The following is a 21,992-nucleotide window of genomic DNA, read 5'->3' as shown; positions in this document are numbered from 1 at the left end:
ACGCAGGACTGAAATGCTCTTTCCTTACTTGGCCTCCGAAAGAGCGATAGCTCATGTGAATGTTTTCAGCTTTTACTCTCTATGAAAATTAATATAACAATTTAAGTAAGCAAAGCTTAATTCAAGGACTAGTGCTTCCCATTTACAGTTTTTAAACGATTTGTGTATCTGCCTCTCACACTCTGTTAATATAACATTAGTAAAATATTTTTTTTAAACAGACTCTCAAAACCAGTTTTTATATTTAACACTTATAACTCTAACAAACGTAATATCAACTAAACGTTTACTTTCTAATTAAAAATATCATTTACAAATCTTATTATTTCGTTTAAAAAACTAAATAACTTTTAATTTCTATAACTGTAAAGCTGCTAGCTTTTATCTGCAAACAGTAAGAAAAAGGTTTTACCTGATTGTTATCAGTCAAAATAACAGAAAACCTATCTCGGTAAGATTCACTTATCAGGACATATTGACTAACCTTGTCCACTTGATCTCGTGGATGTGCTTCATTTTTAGTGTGGTACAAACCTAATGCGTTATTTTTACAAAATTTACCTTCGCAACCGTGTTAGTAATAAGTTTTGTATTTGTGGTTCATTGTTATTTGGAAGGGCTCTGTTGCCAGCATCTTGCGTAGATCGTAATAGAGCGGTCCGTGGGTTTTTGACATTGTTCTCGTGCCGCGCGTAAAAAATTCCAAAGGGCGCTTGACACGTGCGCGCAAGCTCCAAGTGTTCTAGCGCCTGACTTGCAAGTACAATAATATCCCAATATTAAACCCTCGTCATCCGCGGGTTCTTCGTCCCCTTCATCGTCGTTGACTCGATAGGCAATCCATAGCTGATAACTAGTTTCATTCCTAAATCTAGAAAATATCCTAATCCTTAAAAATCCTGGTTCACCTTCCATTTCATCGAATTCAAAAACATCGGCGTTTTCCCGCTGCAACTGATCTTGTAAATATGACGGCGATAGTTTTATTTGATAAACTCCGATGGTGAGATCTCTTAAACATTGTAATGGCAAACGCGGAAATCCTGGCTCGTGATCAGGTCTAAATGGCACCAATTGCGCATTTCTTCTTTGAAGTTGCTCTGCTTCAACTCGGGCTTGAACAATATTAACCCTGTCGGCCTTTTCAATAATAAATTGCGCTCTCCCAACGGTCGCGTCCTGCATTTCTATGAGTGAGTGGTATTTATTAATTACTGCAGCAGCAATACGACAGAAATCGCCTATATTTAGCGCGTGCGCCATCGGTATTGTACCGGAAAACAGTTTAAACTTACTTTTGATATGACCATTACTGGTCTCAATTATCCATCTGGTAATTGTTATCAAGCGAGACGCGTTAGCTTCTTCAGTTGGCTATATTAATTTTTGATTGAATCAAAGAAAAAATTGATGTATCCCAGTTGGGGGGAGGTAAAAATTAGATACATCAATCGATTGATGGGGAAAGGAATTATCATAAACGTGAAATTGCGGTTGAAAGGCGTCATGCGGCGGGTCTGCCACAGGTTGAAGTTAACGAGCATACGCGTCTTTGCATCAATTGTAATAGATCAATAATTGATAAATTAAGATCAATTGAAAAAACCCTTCCTGTTTAAAAATGAATGCCTTAACTCAAAGCGCGCGTCAGACATGCGTGATATGCAATGCGCCCAATAATATTGCCAGGATTTTCATTGATAACAGAATTAACGTTTACCTTGGTAAAGATATCTACGTTCCGGAAAACACTTGATCCTGCCCTATCCATCTTGACGAAAAGGGGAACATTTCACCTTTATTGCTCCCTGTTTTGCGATTTATAAACAAACGATATGTAATTAAAGGAGATCAATTGCAACTTTTCTTAACGAATTTGCGAGCTGCGGCCAACTACGCGATGGTGCACGCGCTAAATATAGGCGATTTTTATCGTATTACTGCTGCAATAATTAATAAAAACCACTCACTCAGAAATTCAGGACGCGACCGTTGAGAGAGAGCGCGATTTATTATTGAAAAGGCCGGCAGGGTTAATATTGTTCAAGCTCGAGTTGAAGCAAAGCAACCTCAAAGAAGAAATGCACAATGGGAGCCATTTAGACCTGATCACGAACCAGGATTTCCGCGTTTGCCATAACAATGTTTAAGAGATCTCACCATCGGAGTTTATCAAATAAAACCAGCGCCTTCATATATCCAAGACCAGTTGCAGCGGGAAATCGCTGAAGTTTTTGAATTCGACGAAATGGTAGGTGAACCAGGATATTTAAGGATAATGATATTTTCTAGATTTAGGAATGAAACCAGGTATCAGCTGTGGATTGCCTATCGAGTCAATGACGATGGAGGGGATGAAGGAGCCGCTGATGACGAGCGTCCAATATTGGGATATTTTTGTACTTTCAAGTCAGGCTTGGAACACTTGGAGCAGGCGCGCACGTATCCAGCGCCATTTGGTATTTGGGTTACGCGCGGCATTAGAACAATTTCAAATACCCGTGGACCAATCTATAACGATCTACGCAAGATGCTGGTATCAAAGCCCTTCCAAAAAACAATGAACCACAAATACAAAACTAATTACTAACACGGTTGCGAAGAGAAATAGATAATATCAATCAGGCGACTGGCAACAATTCCACGAACGGTCGGGCCAGTCGTATCTCGACTGTAGAACCCTACCCGCATGAAACACGCGAATGGCAACTTATACCTGATTTTTTTAAAGAAGAGGTAACGGGCAGCTAATGAATCTGGCTAGCAAGAAGAGTACAATAACATCAATATCGTTGTTACTATAAAAGTTTACATACTTTAAATCAGACACTTCTGACAAAAATTTATTAGAAAAACAATAAAGAATTACTATGGTTATTTCGATCTTTGAAGGTCAGTAGCGGACAAGATATTGATTTGGCGACTTTGGGCCTATTGACACTTTTGTTCAGCATGAGCAGGAGGAAAACATATTCAAATTTAATAAAAATTGGCCGACAGCCATTTCCCAATATACGGTGTGCGTGGTCTTTTCGGAAATTATGTTCTCGTTTTTAAAAAACCTAATTTGTCACCGCTAGGTGCTGGAATTATTTGTCAATGACAAACTTGTAGAGCGTCATCGAAAACATAAGAATATCGTTGGTTCGAAAAATTAAACGAATTTTACACTGAAACACACAACTTAAAACAGTGACAAGTTGGGCTAGCTAAAAATGTATTCACATAGAGTCAAAAATTAATTTTACGTTTGTTAGAAAAAGTCGGAAAATTGTTTAAGGTTAAGAGGCAATAGTTAAAGAAGATACCGTTTTTCCAAAATGTAGAATAATTAATTTCCAAAAATAAAAAAACTATTTATTTAACAAAATGCGACGTAAATTATAAGAATGGTTCAAATATTCCACCATCATCTGCGATACAAGCTGGAGCGCGAACAATAAAGTTGTCAAAAGCATGTTAAATCATTTCTGGGGGGATTTCCCAGCAGGCGCTCATATTTCGTTGACGAAGTTCTTGTTGCGTTTCAACGGGAGTGACGTAGACCTTATCCTTAATGAAGCCCCAAAAAGAAATCCAACGGCGTAAGGTCTGGTGACCTTGGTGGCCAAAGTATCGGTCCGTTTCTCCCCATCCACCTTTGCTTAAATTCGTTGTCTCTGTGGTAATAAGGCGGGGCTCCGTCTTGTTGAAACCACAACCTGGCTCCGTGGGGGTAATGAAAGTTCGTCAAGCTGCTCTGCTTATTCGTTTTATAGGAAATGTAAATAATACTGCCCATTTAGATTTTGTGGCAGAAATACATAACCAATAAGACGGTTTCCTACTAAACAAACCCAACCGTTCAAGCGTCCAAACCGCCAGAGTGGATTTTTGTCTTGCCAAAAGTGATGCTTCTCGTGATTGTAAGGCCCATCACTCGAATACTAAGCTTCAGCAAAGTATAAAACGTTCCAGTTAAATTTAGGGTCGTTATCCACAGAATTCAGCAGCCAGTTATTTATTATTATTATTTGTCCTAGGACACAATAATTTATGTCTCTATGTATTATATGGAATTTATTTTTGGATTAACGTAGTTATTTCTTAGTTATTTTTAAAGTTAGTTTAGATGCGTTTATTTTACTTTGTCTATTATTATGTAATAATAGACATATATTTTTCTTAAAAATATTGGGGATATATTTAATTTTACACTACAAACTTTGTTAGACGAAAGAAAACAAAGATTATCTGATAAACTAATAGCGGGCACTTTTGGGATTTTACTATAAAAACCCTAATAAAAGTGTTGACTGTTTTGATACACGTCATAAACACTTTCAAGTGTATTCTTGTTTCTGAGATGTAGAAAGTGGAACAAAAAATGGAAGGAGCTCTTGATAGAGTATAATAGGAAGCGAACTTGGGGTCTTAAGCTAATTCTGTATATTAGCCTATGCCGTGAAAGGTACTCTCTCGGAGGTCCCTTCTTGAAGTTTATGTCTGGGTTGAACTCTTCATATTATACTCAGGTTAGTGCAAGACTGTTTCTGCGTGTTAACCCTTTAAACATAAGTAGCCTTTCAATTATGATAGTTGAAAATTATATGGTTTTTTATAAAGTAATTAAAATAATGTGGTTTGATGAATTTACAAAAAAACGTTTAATTTTACACTATATGCGGTATTGATAATAATTTATTGCTGTTATTTATTTTATTGCTAGTTTTATTTTTGAGAAGCAGACCATTCTGTGAGTCATCATTTATCGATTTGAGGATGAAATATATCCACTTTATGTTAGTGAAAATATATGCGAGGAAGTTAGAAGGGTTAATTTGTTGTTGGTAGCGGAAGACCACAAAAAGCACTTTGTGTTGGCGAAGTACTTAAAGAGCTACTATTTTCCCAAACAAAGCACAACAAAACTTGATTTCACAGTCTACACAGACTTTCAAGTGAATGAGTATTGGAAGAGCATATCAAATATTGCCAAGTTTATGGTCCTACGAGAGTTGAATTGCCTGATGAGAATGAAAAATGACTAACATTCAACAATCATGTTATGCGAGCGAGAATTGATTACGTCATATATGTCGACTTTGAATGTTTTTTTTTAAAAATTGATACTCCTAAGCCGGATCCAGCGAAGTCAAGCATAACCACTGTTGGGAACCATCGTCCTTTCGGTGTTGCGTACGTAATAATTGGTCTCGAGGGAGAATTGGATAAGCAGTCAGTGGTTTACAATGGAAATAACACTTCAAAGCATTTTTTGGAGCGTCTTCAAGACGAAGAGAGTGAACTAATGGAGACAATGAATATTAACATTCCCATGAATCTATCGGTGGAGGAGAAAATTCGACTCTTGTACTAAGCGATATTTGCCGAAAGAAGTTTGAAGATAGTGACAGAAAGGTTCGAGACCATGAACAACGTACCGGACCATTTGTAGGAGCTGTTCATAATTCTTGTAACATCTACAGAAAATCTCTCTTCCACATTCCGGTTGTGATACATCACTTGCGGAATTATGATTCACATATAATAATGGAGAGTCTTGGATGCTTAAAAATCCGTCGAATTACTTGCGTACCGCATAATGTGGAAAAATGTTTAACTTTTACATTGGCAAGGTTCCGATTTTTGGCTAATAGGAATAAATATATTATCCACTACAGAAATTTAAAATTATACTTATTTCTTGGTTTTCGCCTCACTAAAATACACAGAGGTTTAAAGTTCAATCATAGTCCATGGTTAGATAAGTTTATAGAATTCAACACTCAGCATCGAAAAGAAGCAAAATATGAGTTCAGCAAGTCATTTTTCAAACTTATAAAAGATGCTTTCTTTGGTAAGTTGATATTTATTAAAAATAAATATGTATAAACACCTTTTATTCTTAAAGAAAAAATTTATTTGTAGGAAAAACCATGGAAAATCTTCGAAACCGCCCAGCTATACGACTAGTTCATAAAAGAAACCAAGTGCAGAAAATGAGCGCATCACCTCGGTTCACAAAAGCTAGAATTTTTAATGAAAATCTGGTAGGAATAGAAATGGCCAAGAAAAAGTAATGAAATAATTTATTTTTATAAGAATTTTGTGTACTATTTCAAGTTATTTTGAATTACAATGCTGCTTAATCGGCCATTATATGTTGGATTAAATATCCTTGATGTCAGCAAAACATGGATGCATGAATTTATTATAATGAGATAATGGAACGCTATGGATCAAATGCATAGTTGTGTTTCACAGACACTGACTCACTATGTTATCTAATTGAGACCGACGATATTTACAATGACATGGCAACGTCTAACCATCTTTATGATTTTTCAGACTTTCCTTAAGATCATATACTATTAAGTGAAGCTAACAAAAACCACTCGGATTTATGAAAGATGAATTGTGTGTCAGACTTGGCCTCTCTTTCGTTGCTCTAAAACAAAAATTTATTCGCTACAGAGTGAAGATGGAGATAAGAATACTGTCAAGAAACATATAAAACACAACTTCCGAGAATGTTTATTTACGCACCGCATAACGTAAGCGAACACAAACAAAATAGCAGCACAAAATCATGAGCTATTTACAACAAATACTACTAAAATTGAGTTAAATCCTTTTGATAGTAAGTGATATGTTATAGTTATTCGCCCTGGTTCATTTTTTAGTGGACACCCTGTATGTCTTAAATTAATTGTCATGGTGTTAATAAAGAATAATGCTATCCCATAGCCAACAAACGAACTGCCAACCCTAAACTAGGTAAGAAAAATGAAAACGGCTGCCAACTAAAGCCTAGATACCTCTGAATAACAAACAAATGCCCTTTAAAGGACTAAATACGTTAGAAAACAAAATGGCCGCCAACCAAAGCTTACATACTTAATATTAAAAACCAAATGCCCTCTAATCATAGAAAGGTTCACGGGAAAATACAATATTAACATGACATACAAATTTTGCGCTATCATTGTTATCGTGGTACCCGACAGGACCAGCCTTATTACACTACTACCTTCTGAGAAGTAAATGGCAACTATTTCTGTACGATCCACTCTAGAAAATTGTGCCATTATTACCACGATTAAATCTCATATCGATGTAAAAAAACAGCATGCATTACATTTTAAACAAAATGAACTAGCTGTTTTCACCGACCTTAAGAAATTTATTTCGTTTATTTAGCTACCAACGTCTCCATGTAATTGTTTATTTTGGGCCTACAGTTAGTCATATTCGCAACCTTTTTCACAGTTTTATTTTAAATTAAAATGCTTAAAGTATCAAAGGTCTAACCCCTGAATAAAAGGAGCGTTTGACGAAATATCTGCCAAGTGTACATTAACTACTTAGCGCTCATGGGATAATGGCCAATTTTAATAAATATTTTAGCATTGGAAAATTATCGAGAACAAAGTTCCCATAGTACAATTACAATATAAGTAAAAAAAAATGTAGGAATGAACATACAACGATATTCTTATGTTTTCGATGACGCTCTAAAAGTTTCCCATTGACAAATTAATTCCAGCACCTAGCGGTGAAAAATTAATTTTCCGAAATCGATGAAATTTTGTCAGCGAGTGTCTCCTGTTTAACGTACCATAAAAATTACCAGTTTCTAGAAAACACACACACACACCCTCATATATATATATATATATATATATATATATATACAAATGTATGTTATGGTATTAATCTCATGGCCATTAATTTTTTAATGTGCCGCAAAACCGTTCCAAAGGTCAGCTTTTTCTACACCATGTTTGCGTTCATAAGCTCTTATTACAATGTCCTTAGCCATGTTTTATTTTCGAGCTGTTACTACTGACATTATTTAAACTAATAGCTTAACCCTTTGACTGTTACTTTGCTTCACGATTCCTTTTGCGAGCTGTTACCGCTGACATATTTACCTTTCTTTTGAAAATTGTTTACGTGTGGGAAAAATAAGACCAAATAACTAACTATGTTCACTCAGTAAAACCTTTATTCTCTAACCCTAACTATTTAAACACGCCTTTCTTTTACAAATCCAAATTTCAACTGCCTAAATATTTTCAAAACAACCGCGCGCGTTAACAAATATACTTTCAAAAACTCACATCTCGCGTTGCGTGACATTCTTGAACTAATTTAAATCTACTCTCACGTTTATTAATAATTTTGACGGTATTCCCATAGCCAATATTTTACACACACACATATATATATATATTTATGAGCGTGTGGGTGGGTGTGTGTGTGTGTGTGTGTTTTATATATACATATATATATACATTCATATATTGGCTATGGGGAATATATATATACATATATATCTTATGGCATTAATATCATGGCCATTAATTTTTTAATGTGCCGCAAAACCGTTCCAAATGTCAGTTTTTTCTACACAATGTTTGCGTTCATAAGCTCTTATTACAATGTCCTTAGCCATGTTTTATTTTCGAGCTGTTACTACTGACATTATTTAAACTAATAGCTTAACCCTTTGGCTGTTGCTTTGCTTCACGATTCCTTTTGCGAGCTGTTACCGCTGACATATTTACCTTTCTTTTGAACGTTCAGGCTAGCCCTGCAGCAAACGGGATTAAAGAAACGTCGGCTTCGGTAATTCTAGGTTGTGTGAGGGCTACGTTAATACACGATGCGGAAAGAGTTTAGGTCTATTTGGACCAACATATCCACAATCCGCAGCATCGTCATTTGACTACTTGGAGGTATTTAACACTTATATAAACCCCTACAACGTTCTATTCCAAAACCATTATTCCTATTTTGTATTCGTGGCGCCATAAAGTAAAATTGATTAATGTACAATTTTATAAAAAATATAATTAATTTTTCCCTGACACAGATAGCACCACCTATACTAAGTCGGAAGAAAGTTTTATTTGGCATGAGCAATATCCAGTAATTTTGAAATGAACGGCAAGAAATGAATTTTGTTACTCACTTCCTTCGTAAACGCCAAATCCGAATGGGCCCTTTTAGAAACTACGCTTATTAATCTAAAGGGATTTTAAACAAAAGCCGTAATTAAAATTTTTGTATCGCCAGGATGAAGTTACCATTGAAATAAAAATACTAAATTTAAAAAATTAATTGAAAACGTGGTTTAAAATAAACCTTCGCATTCCACGATTGAAATAATGTATTTACTTATTCATCAATCTAATATTATGTATTCGAAAACAAGGATTTAAGTTATCTATCGAATACTACGATCTCAGTAAGCTTTTTTATAAACCCGATTATTTGTTGACTACCCCGATTGCCAAAAAGGGGTGTCCTAAATTGACCTGATAGTACCATATTCTTAAAAATATTAAACTGATTAGAAAGAACACTTAAAATTTAATTTTACTGTTTATTTTTAAAAGATTTGAATTTCTAAGATATTTTGAGCCGTTTAAAGTAAGATAAAATGTTACCTTGAAAACTTTCTAGAACATAAAAAACGAACAATGAATTTTTGATTGCTTAAAAGAAATCTTTTAAACTCAATATTTTGTTATTTTACGAAACAAAAATCTGTCAGACACTGTACAAAAGCTCTACGGTCTTTTGTGCCTTGCTATTTTTATTATTGATGAACATTTCTAGAATTTGAAGTTGAAACTTAGATTTGAGCTTAATACTTATTTACGATTATACCTTTTATTCAATAGATCCTTAAAAACGAAAATAAAACCGAAATGTACATTTCCAAATTGAATATTTGTGTTTTCCATCACATATTTAAAGAAGTATTGGTTCAGCTGAAAGATATAGAAACATTATACCGCATTATATTTACTAAAACTAAATGATCTATTTTAAAAACCAGGCACCCTAAGTTATTTAAACACGGTTGGCCCTCTAAGTTATGATTACTGGTAAAAAGTCTTAGCTTAGTGCGTTGTTATCTGATTTATTTTAAAATGCGTGGTTTTCTTAGCTGTTTCAAAAGATGTAGTATTCGGAACTATTTTACAAGGTGAAGCACCCTGAGCTATATAAAATGCGAGTCAACTTGAGCTATTTCTATCACGTGGCACACTAAGACATACAATTAAAAATTGAATGTCTTAGATAACTTCTTGAATGCACTTACCATTACTTGCACAAGTTGATCAGAAGTAGAGTTCATTGTTTTTTAGCAATTTCTGTTCAGATCATACCACTTTTGTTGTGAAAAGTAAACCATTAAGGTTTTTACTTCGCGGAAAATTTTACTGAGAGCTATTGACAAAATGACGTAATTACAAGAAGATAATCTCCAACTAACGAAGTGCTGCTAAAGGCTACGTGTGACGCGTTAGTCAGCAGATGCAAAACGGCGACGAAGCCCGTAATGCAGTCGGTTTTGGGAATAGTTTTCAGTTAATTTTTATATGTAAATAATATTGTCAGACTTATATAGCTATATTTTACACTTATGGTAAACACTTACAAGACTGAAAATAACGTGTAGATATATTTTTAAGTGACGTATCAACCTCCGTATTCTACTACTGTTAACTAATTAACTCAAATAACTACATTTATGTATACAGTCTTGACATGTCTCAAGAAGAATATGATGGTCTTGATGATTATTAGTTAAACGGGCGTGGCTTAAAACGAGACTCTTGTTCACCAGTGTGTTAATTAAACCTTGCATTACGAATTTGTTACTGGATAAAGCTCTCCTACCTTCGGCAAGGCATTCTCGCCCCAAAAAAGAGAGTGAAAAACTAGCGATAGACGCGTTGCCATGTGTGGAAATAGCTTTTTATAGTTCTGTTGGCGCAGGCGCTTAGTGCACAAGTATGTGGAATTATAAGTAGTAACGGTTGTCGATTTTTTGGTGCAAAGTTAGGTTAAGTTATATTTATATTAAAATTTTCAATTAATAAAAAAATTTCTACTTACTTTAGAGCTGAATGAATAGATATATACAGGTTTATTACCCACTAACAAGCGGCCACGTTTTCCTACATGCCCGCTGCAGCTGCAGCATCACGTAGTTTTGTTTGTCTTAGAAAAACCAGAAAAAGTTTAAAGCCCAGCTCACACTATACAATTAATTGGGCCACTTAATTGAAACCAACTGATTGTAAGCAAGAAAATTGTACAGTGTGAATAGAAAAAGTTGGAACCATGGTTACAATTTTCTGTTCACACTATTCAATTTTCTTGCTTACAATTAGGTGGTTTCAATTATGTGGCCCAATTAATTGTATAGTGTGAACTGGGCTTTAGTGCTATATCCAATAGCAAATTCTTAATCCAAGAATAAAATCAGCTGCAATAATCCATAAAAAATGGTCTCGAATAAAAAATAACTGACCTTCTGCGATTTCTTTAAACCATCTTATTTCATGATTTTACTTTGATCTATGTTATTTTCAGCATTTAAAGTAATAGGATTTTTTAAATTCATTTCCTATTAGTCTTATTTTGAAAGTTGTTGCTAAAGCTCGCGTGTCATATAGGAATCTTTGTTTTCCTACGCATTAAAAATCAGAGTCTCAAAATTGGTTGTTACTTAATCATCGACATATAAACATTAATAACATTTTTAAATCACTTACCTTAACAATTAAATACGAAATTATATATTGGCTCGTACATAAAACGGGTTGAGTGTTTTTCTCATCATACCTATTAAATACTTCGAGAATCTCAAAGATTTCCTTTAACCACGAGGTAGTCGAACACAAATCTTAAGGGTGTCCTAATAAACATGATTAAAAGTATAATAATTATTTAATAATTTACCTTACGTTATAAGAATTCGAAAATCACTTTGATCTTTAAACCGTTAATTTATCATTTTATCATTATGTAATTCATATCATCGATATTTTAACGGATTTACTATTTGTAGGGTGCCCCGATCATCATTATAGTGACTGTCACCAGCTCCACAACATTCGTAATGTTGAACTGCAACACTTGGAAATGTTTTTGATAGTTATGGGCTGATAGAAACTCAATTATGATCGTACGGAGGAACATTTCAATTAAAAAGTAGGGCAGCATTTACTGTAATTATAATAAATATTTCGCATTACTCATAATAGCGATACTTTTGTTTAGTCACGGAATGAAGCCGGGAAATTAGATTTGGCACGCGCGTTCAAAGCTCACATCTTTGCAAGGCTAAAATCGATTAAAAATAACAATTCCTTTGTTATTTAGGAACCGTATACATGTTGCCGAAGGTATCATTGCAGCTACGCTTTTGCATTATCAGATCATTGTAGAAGTGTTTTACGGAACCTTAAGGTTGCTTTGACAGCACTACCAAGTTAGCTAAAAGAGCCAAGGCACTGCGGTGTCGTTAGCAATTCCACGAATCCGTTTTTAATTAACGGAATATAATTAATTCTTTACATTAGCGATATAAATTTCATCCAAACCTCGCTTTTGCTTGAAGTCTAACAACATCCCCTAGGCACCCCACCACCACCGACAAAAGTATCGTGCTCACAGTAATTCCTCTTACGATAATAATAGATTGGAAGTAGGGGTGTGCAGGTAGTGTGGTAATTGTTTATGCGCTGGTAAATTTGCGCAATGGGAGAGCTAAGAATTCTAGGCAGCCGACTGAAAAACCACCTAAAATTATTGTACAAATGGTGTAAAGAACTATGATAAAATACGCGAATAAGTAGATTAATCCATAATTCTAAGATCAAATAGATCTTCGAGTAAAAGAACTAGGCTAATTTGATTAAATAATCACAAGATTTAATGACATTAAAAACATATTAACAAATCGCTCTCGAAAACTGTTCACATAACAATCAATGGTATATCGTGGTGACCCGTTTTATGAAGAGACCGAAAAACAATTGATACAAAATTTAAAATTCCTACCGGGCGTATTTAGCGGGGAAGCGAATTCAAAGGTCATATATATTTGGTCTATTTCTATACAAGTAGAGCGAACTGTTTTAATACTTTTTTACGTTTATACAATAGATTTATAGACATTTGTGGTTTTAGCGATAAATTTAACTAGTACTACCAAAAACAACATGAGGAAACAAAATCATCGCGTAACATTTTTACGGGTAGTGCTTTTTGGGGATTCTTGTCGGGTTCAGGTTATCAAAAATATTTCCCTTTAGGTACCGGGCCAGGCAGCTAATTTTTAACGGGTGTTCGGGTAATTAAGCTTAAAGAAAAATAAACTATTGTTTCGAAAAAATAACGGCCTAATATCGGTAGTGAAATTATTTAAGGTAATCGAATAATTTAAATTACATTTATCCAAAGTACCAAAAACCTTTGATTTTCTGTTTAATTTAATACAGTTTTCGTAATGGTCCGTAAAGATGAAGTACATTTTCCTCCAAACTTGAACAAAGGCCTAACAGCTCAGATTTAGAAGCGTGGAGTTAACCAAATTGTTATCAAAATCATCTGAGAATTATCATAACATCCAACAAATAAAGCCATCCTATCAAGATAGGGTTTTAAAACATGTATTCCATAGTGCTTGGCATAAAGTGTTAAAACCATTGGAGGGAATATTTAAAACGCCATTCTCTATAAATATGTTCATTTTCGAAACAACTGCTTTCAACCGTTTTTTAAGTGCTTTAATAACTTTGCTCTTATTCATATTTCGGTCTATCATAACTTTATAACATTATAATCAACTCCACCAAAGACCTAATTAACAAACAGACGACTGAGCAAACGACGAGAGGAGGAGCTAGCACTCGGCTTATAAGCTCCGCCTACTATGTTCCGCCACAATGGCGGGGAATCAATGCCGTTATTCATTCCAAGTAGCGTTATGGTTTCCGGCCATAGAGCAACGTCCATATCCAATTGGCCGCGCTTGTCTAGTGCAACTTTCTAAATTTCTTCTCCAGTAATTAAAATATTATCCAAGGCTTAGTTAAAAATCGAGCTTGTGCATCGAAGACAGCGAATTATTTTTTCATAATAAGCGAGCCAATCTTACAATAAGAGACCTGATTAGTAACGGCTTTATTTTTGGATTTCATCATGCTATTGCAATCTGGTGTTGCTCAGGTTCAATAATAATATAAAAAATAGATTAACTAACCTTTAATTTCATTTAAAAAAACCCAAAAAAACTCTACTAAGATAACATTCCGAAGAAGGTTCCTGTTAATAAACTATAAACTGGAAAATCTTATCATTCGGTAAAATGGTTTTCCATAGCGCTAAGCCCATGTTAAATCCCATACATCAGCTGAACAATTTTTAATTTCACCCTTAGCGTGAACAAGTCGATTCAATGCAAAAAAGATAGTTAGCTATATAACCCAAGGACGACTCGCCCGCTACGCGGGCTCGTCCTCGGGTTTAATACTGTCGTTTACTCTTTAATATTAAGTTAAGTGCATTTTTTTACATCATAAGCCGTGGTTTGTTAATGGTAAGGTGTTTTCGGTTTTTACTATTACATTTTCTATTGGTGTTGGTATTTGGATTGACTTTTGCTTATATTCTAAGTATTTGAATTTATTTGTTGCTTGATTGGGTTATTATTGTATAATGTCAGTCTGTCTGGGCTCAGTTTTGGGATTTCTAAAACCACGTATCTTTTTTGGCGGTTTTTTCATTGCTTACGATATCGATTCCTGTGTTTTGTCGTGTGCTGTCTTGTATCATGTTCGTGTATGATTTGTGTATTGTGTCATGTGTTTGTATCGTGTTCCTAAATGATGTGTGTTTGTATTTTTTTATGTACTGGGTTACTTTTCTCCAACATTTTCGGTTTATTGACTTTTGGGACGGACCGAGTGCCGAGGGTTACGGTAAACGTCTCAACGTCCAAATGGCAGGGTTCCTACGTATAGTTTACGGTCAACGTCTTTTATACACACCCCACCTTCTACTGGTTATTGACTTTTGGGGCGGACCGAGTGCTGAGAGTAACGGTAAACGTCTCAACGTCCAAATGGCAGGGCTCCTGTCTATTGTTTACGGTCAACGTCTTTTATACACTCTCCACCTTCTACTGGTTATTGACTTTTGTGACGGACCGAGTGCTGAGGGTTACGGTCATCGTCTCAACGTCCAACAGCTGGATTCTGCTGGTTCCCGGTTAACCGTGGTTTAGTTTTCTCATTGGCCGAAGACGTTTTGACGTATGCATTTTGTAATAGGCTCCAGAAAATTAAAGAGGAAAAGGATTCCCCCGAGAATTTTAGGTTATCTCTGACGCCTTTCCAATTTGAAAGAGCTTTTAGTTTGAGGCGCCTTCTGTCTTTGAGCGTGAAAACTAACATCATAAAAATTCGAACGAAAGTGAGCTTGTCAAAAGGTAACGGTCAAGCAGAAAGAGTGCTAAATGTCACTTAAAATTTCAAAATGGCGAGTGAAACTGTGAAAATGTCCCTCGAACGTGTGTTCTTGTATTAATTTGCAGGTTTGATCACAAGTTTATCAGTTATATTTTTTTCATTAATTTTTATTAAATTTTCCTATTGTGTAATTTTTCTAATTTTTGCAAATTTTTAAGACAACGGTCAGATTGCCATGTTATTTTCAATGGTAAAATTTTCATTTCGTGTTGTCAAAAACATTTTCGGTTGCCATGTGAAAACGAAAGCCCAGTATAACTTTTCCCTTGCAGGTTTTTCAAGTTACATTGAGGGGTTCATGATTCCCGAGTACGAACAAAATCGGTGGGTAACACCTCGGGTACATTCCTTGTCAGTACAATCGCTGTGATTGGAGGGGCTTAGTTATTATGACTTGGCGCGTTGCTCATGCGCCGCCACTAAACATTTTTTTTGAAAGGCAACGTTTGGAAACTTGATTACCTTTCAGTGCCACGGCTAAGCGCAAAATGTGCATTGACATCTTTTGGTTAAACGAAAAAAGTTTAAAATACTATGATTATTAAGTAATTTTGTAAAAATTCAGGTATTTTAAAAGAATCACGAGTCATTTTCTTCGCCGATAAAATCGCGCAATCCCGAAATCGATTTGTGTGTAGAGTAAAAAACCATCACCTGTATCCTGATTGGCTGAAGTGATTACGTATAACGCAAAAAGGCACCGCCCGTCTTAGTCCCAGATGGTAGAAAGGGTCATGATAGAGTTCGATAATATGGTTGAAATTAATACATTCATGGTGGTGTATATGGTGGGAACACCAAGCTGTCATATACAGCAATATTAAATTTTATTTTTTGAAATTAAAAAAGTAAAAGGCATAAAAGGAATGTCTAGGCTTATGCATTCCAAATTGTATTTTCGCGCCTTTTCAATAGATTGATCAATTCCAAAGATGATAATCTTAGGTCGTGCTAAAACAGGGTGGCTAGTCCTGACTGTTTTCGTTATTTTTTTGAGGAGCGTCAACCTTTCATGGTTCGAATGCTCCAATGGAGCAGGTGGAAAATCTGCGACTGGCGCAGTGGGTAACAACTCGGAAGTTGATGGGTTTTGATTTATTGGTTCCATAGTTGAGTAGTCAAAAGTTTCATCCGCCCTGCTCTCCACCCACCATGGAGCCCAACAAGGGGATCTAGCTACGCTAGATCAGAGCCACGGACCCGACTAACAATAAAGCAGTCGGAGCCCAGTTGAACTTGTCCCGAGGGCCAACCGATTGATGGATATCGGCCAATACCAACCACCTGTCTACCCCGGATTCAGAGGCCAAAGCAGTGTATTGTCTCGGGACCGTTGGGCCTTGAGCGACCGCAACTGCATCTTTTGACTCAACCACCAGGACCCCAAATGTTTTACGCCGGACCATAGTCGAGGCCTGCAACCTCAACGGAGGTGGTCACATTTGGTCGGTTGCCTCGACGGTGAACTGTCTGGTATGGGAAGCCCTATCCAGCATAGCGCGCCGCGTCAACGACAACCTTAAGCCGCCCACACACAAGGCGTGACCGTTAGGGGATCAGGTCGCATTTAGTCTCAGGCTGGCTCGAGGAACAACATTAGACAACTGGCGTTCGAAGATCCACCAGGAGCTTCAGATTAGCCCGAGCGCACGCAAGCCCCCTCACCACTGCATGGAACGACCCTTAAGGGGACCAATGTTGAGACAACGTGAAAGTGGCCGACTGTTAGTGTTGAGCCAACGCGAAAGTGAACGACCGCCAGTGTGAAGTCAACGTGGAAATGACCGACTACCAGTGTTGAGTCGACGGGAAAGTGACCGACCGCCAGTGTTAAGTCAACGTGAAAGTGACCGAATGTTAGTGTTGAGCCAACGCGAAAGTGAATGACCACCAGTGTAAAGTCAACGCGGAAATGACCGACTGCCAGCTTTGAGTCAACGCGGAAGTGACCGATCGCCAGAGTTGAGTCAACGCGGAAATGAACGACCGGCAGTGTGAAGTCAACGCAGAAATGACCGACTGCCAGTGTTGAGCCGACGGGAAAGTGACCGACCGCCAGTGTTGAGCCAATGTGAAAGTGAACGACCGCCAGTGTAGAGTCAGCGCGGAAGTGACCGACCGCCAGTGTTGAGTCAACTTGAAAGTGACCAACTGCCAGCTTTGAGTCAACGCCTAAGTGACCGACTGCCAGTGTTGAGCCAACGCGAAACTGACTGAGGATATCATAGTACACATTACCTATTTGTTGCTTCGACAAAGACTCCTTGAAAAAAATATGCCGCTTCTAGGTTTGGTGTAACTCTTGACTACGAGGGCGTTTTAAGCACGTTGATTTCTAGACCACAAAAAGTGGAAGACTGACTGTCTTGGGTCCAAGTACAAGAGAGACTGCCCGTTGGCTGGGGACTACTTTGTTAGGGAAACGAGCGATTAACCCAAGTTGGGATACCCGGTTGAAAGTGATGGAAAATTCCCAGGAGGCTCTGCGCTACGTATAGCATTGTTCGACTTGTTTATAAAGGATGGCTTAGGAATACTTTTAGCGAGCACCAGTCAATGCCGTTTTCATACAATAGCATAACCAGAAAAAAGACTACTTAAACTAGACCTAAAATATAACGATTGATTGTTCATAAGAGAAAATTAAAACAATATTAAGCATATTATAAAATTAGAATTTAAGGGGGTTGATTATCTTTATTAAATTTGTCCCAACGATGCGGAGAGAGTAAAAATATAAGCAATACGCAATAGTTATTTGACTACTTAGAGGTATCAAACACTTATGGAAACACCGAGTACCTTTTATTCCAAAAGCACTTTCCTTATTTTGTATTCGGCGCGCCGTACAGTTAAATTGATTAATGTTAAAAATTATACACAAATCCAAAAATTCTATTAATTTTAAAACTAAATTAACAGATTTTTCCTTGACACAGATGGCACCATCTCTGCAAAGTAAGAAGAAAGTTATTTTAGGCATGAGCATTTACCAGTAATTTTTTAATAACTGGCAAGAAATTATTTCTGTAACTCACTTCCTTCGTAAAAGCCAAATGCGAATGTGTCCCATTATGAACAATGCTTATTAATCTAAAATAGATATGAAACAATAAGTTTAATTAAAATTAGTAAATCGCCAGGATGACATAATTGAAATGAAAAACCAAGATTTTACAAATTCATTGAAACTAGAATTAAAATAATTCTTTGAATTCCACGTTGAAATAAACCATTACATATGACGATTTGGAATAAATTTCGAAAACTACGATTTAAAGAATCTTTCGAATACTATAATGCTTAATTCATCAATCGAATCTCACAATTTAAACATGTTTCCTAATGCTAGGATTTAAGTAATCAATCAAATATCACAAACTCAGGAAGCTTATTTAAAAACACGTTTTTATTATGATTTCCACAATTGCAGAAAAGGGTCTCTTCAATTAACCTGTTCGTACCTATTAAAACGTGTAGTTGTAAGAAATATTAAAGGATGATAAAATTAGCGAATAAGTAGATTAGTCCATTATGAAAAGGGATAATAAAGCTAAACCCTAAACAAATTTTTAAAGATTTTAAAAAATTTACTAATAGCTCGTACCTATAGGTCTTCGAGCAGACAAAAAGACGCGAAACTCGGACCAAATACATCTTCGAGTGTAAAACTAAATTCCAAGGGTAGACCGGTTTCGTCCTATTTGAGACTCGTCAGTACCGTGCGGGGAAATCTGGATTGCGACTATAACACCGAATCTAGAAACTAAGCCTAAATATTAAAAATTTCAAAATGAGTTGCATAGCAACGGAAAGCCGAATAGGGGGAGAGTGGTGGAGATTAGTACAAACGCAATATATGTACTAATCTCCACCACTCTCCCCCTATTCGAGTCCCAAATAGGACGAAACTGTTCTACCGTTTGAATTTCTGGCTATTTTATTAAATTTAATTTTACACTCGAAGATCTCTTTGGTCCGAGTTTCGCGTCTTTTTGTTTGCTCGAAGACCTATCGGTACGAGCTAATAGTAAGTTTTAAATTTTGAAAAAAATTGTTTAGGGTTTAGCTTTATTATCCCTTTTCATAATGGCTTAATCTACTTATTCGCTAATTTTATCATCCTTTACAATGCAGTCCATAGGTGGTTCCTTTTAACTTAAAAAAATATTAAACTTGTTAGGAAAGAACAATTAAAATTGAAATTTCTAGTCAGGGCCGGATTAAGACTTTATGGGGCCATAGGCCCAAGCTAATTTTTGTGCCCCCTTTCAATAGCGAGTGAAGCGAGCTAGGCGCTTCCTCAATTTATAATTGAGAAATGGAAGGAAAATTAATTTTTCTGCCAGATTTAGTATGTCGTCAGGGGCTAGGCGGCGCGGCAGTCCGTCAGAGAATGTGACAATCAAACGTTTTTGGTTCATAGGGGTGGACGCATTTACTAAAATTACTTCGGAAAATATTTCGTGAAAAGCAAATGATTTAAGTTTTGTACTTTTATTTTTTTCGAACACTCTTGGTGCCGCTTGTAGGCTTGGTGCCCTAGGCCCAGGCCTATTCGGCCTATTGGTTAATCCGGCCCTGTTTCTAGTTAATTTTTAAACGATTTAAATGTTCTCATATAATTTTGAGCCGTTAGAAGAAATTTAAAATATTACATTGATAACATTCTAGAATGAAGAAAACGAACAATGAATTTTAGATTGCTAATAAGAAACCATTTTAAACCTATATTTTGTAATAAAAAAAAACCTGTCTGACACTCTGTACAAAACCATACGTTTTTTTCGATTCTTTCTATCTTTTATATTGATAACATATTTCTAGAATTTGCCGTTTCAACTTGGATTTGAGCTTAATGCTTATTTATGATTATACTTTTTATTCAATAGACCTCCAAAAACGTCTGTAAAACCTAAAATTGATCCAGCTAAAAGATATAGAAAAATTATAAAGCATTAAATTTACGAAAACTGAATAAGTCATTTTAAAATACCGGGAAACATGAGTTATTTTAACATGCTTGTCACTCTTAGTAATTTTTAAATGCTTTGAAGCGTTAGCTTTTTTAAAGTGCTTTGTTATCTAATCTTTTTTAAAATGAGTGGTTTTCTGAGCTGTTTCAAAAGTCGTAATATTCTGACCTACTCTACTAGGCGAAGCACCCGGAGTTATAATAAAATGCGCGGCAACCTGATTTTTTTAAACACGTGGCACACTAAGTTATATAACAAACAATTAGATGTGTATGATAACTTATTTAATTCACTTACCATTACTTGCGCAAGTTGACCAGAAGTTGAGTTCAGTTTTATTTAGCAATTTCTGTTCAGATGAGACCACTTTTGTTGTGATAAATATTAATTATTTTGAGTGACGTATCAGCCCCCTTTTTCTTCTAATGTTAACAAATTATCTCAAATAACTAGATATATGTATACAGTCTTGAAATGCCTTAGGAAGACTATGATGGTCTTGATGATTATTAGAGAAACGGGCGTTGTTTAGAGGTTTTACTCAGCTGCAATTATTAGCCTGGTCTCGAATAGAAAATCACAAACCTTCTGTCGTCTTTTTAAACTATCTTATTTCGTGATTTTACACTGATCTAGATTATTTTATTTAAGATAATGTCGAATTCTTTTCAGCTTGAAAAAAAAGAAAGTATTCTTAAATTCATTTCCTGTAATTCTATTTTATCAAGCTTTTGTTTAAGCTCGCGTGTCATGAAGGAATCTTTCGTTTCCTATACGCATTATTAATCATAGTCTCAAAATGTTTTGTTATTTAGTTTTCGACACTTATAATATGAATATTATTTTTAAATTATTTGCCTAAATCAATTAAATACGAAACTATGTTTTTGCTCGTACATATATAGGGTACATACTATTTTTCTCATCGCACCTATTGAATATTGCGCAAATCTCATTTAACCACGAGGTGGCAGATCACAAAGCTTATGGGTTTTCCTATTAACTTGAATAAAAGTTTAATAATGATTAAATAATTTCCATTACGCTATAAAAATCCGAATATAACTTCGATCTTTAAACCGTTAATTTATCATTTTATCATTATGTAATTCATATCATCGATATTTTAACGGATTTACTCTTTGGAGGGTGACCCAATTATCATTATAGTGACTGTCACCAGTTCTCAACATTCCTAATGTTGAATTGGAACACAAGGAATCGTTTTTGCTAGTTATGAGCTGATAGAAACTTTCAATTATGATCGTAGGACCGATCATTTCATTTAAAAAAAGGACAGAATTTACTTTAATTTGAAAATATAGATTTGTTCACTCATAATAGCGAGTTTCGTTTAGTCGGTAAATTTATTTTGGCACGCACACTATTAACAACGATTAAAAAAACCATTCCTTTGTTAGTTAGGAACCGTATGAATGTTACCGAATGTATCATTGCAACTACACTCTTAAAAAAAGCGAGCTTCATAAAACCTTTTGACAATAAAATACACCCGTTTGAAACAGAAAATACACCTTTAAAGTTATGTCAATACTCTCTTAGGGATAACACTAAGGCATTTCTAAGAAAACTTAGGGCCCGGTGCAGAGACGTTTTTAAGAATCGCAAAATAGCGATTCCTCGCCAAATTAACAAAGAGGGGGCGTGGTTTCGGAAAATCGCGAGCTTCACG

The sequence above is a fragment of the Leiobunum rupestre genome, chromosome 5, assembly GCF_980474605.1.
Source record: "Leiobunum rupestre chromosome 5, qqLeiRupe1.1.hap1, whole genome shotgun sequence".
Taxonomy (NCBI): domain Eukaryota; kingdom Metazoa; phylum Arthropoda; class Arachnida; order Opiliones; family Sclerosomatidae; genus Leiobunum; species Leiobunum rupestre.
Note: the sequence above shows the minus strand (reverse complement) of the source record.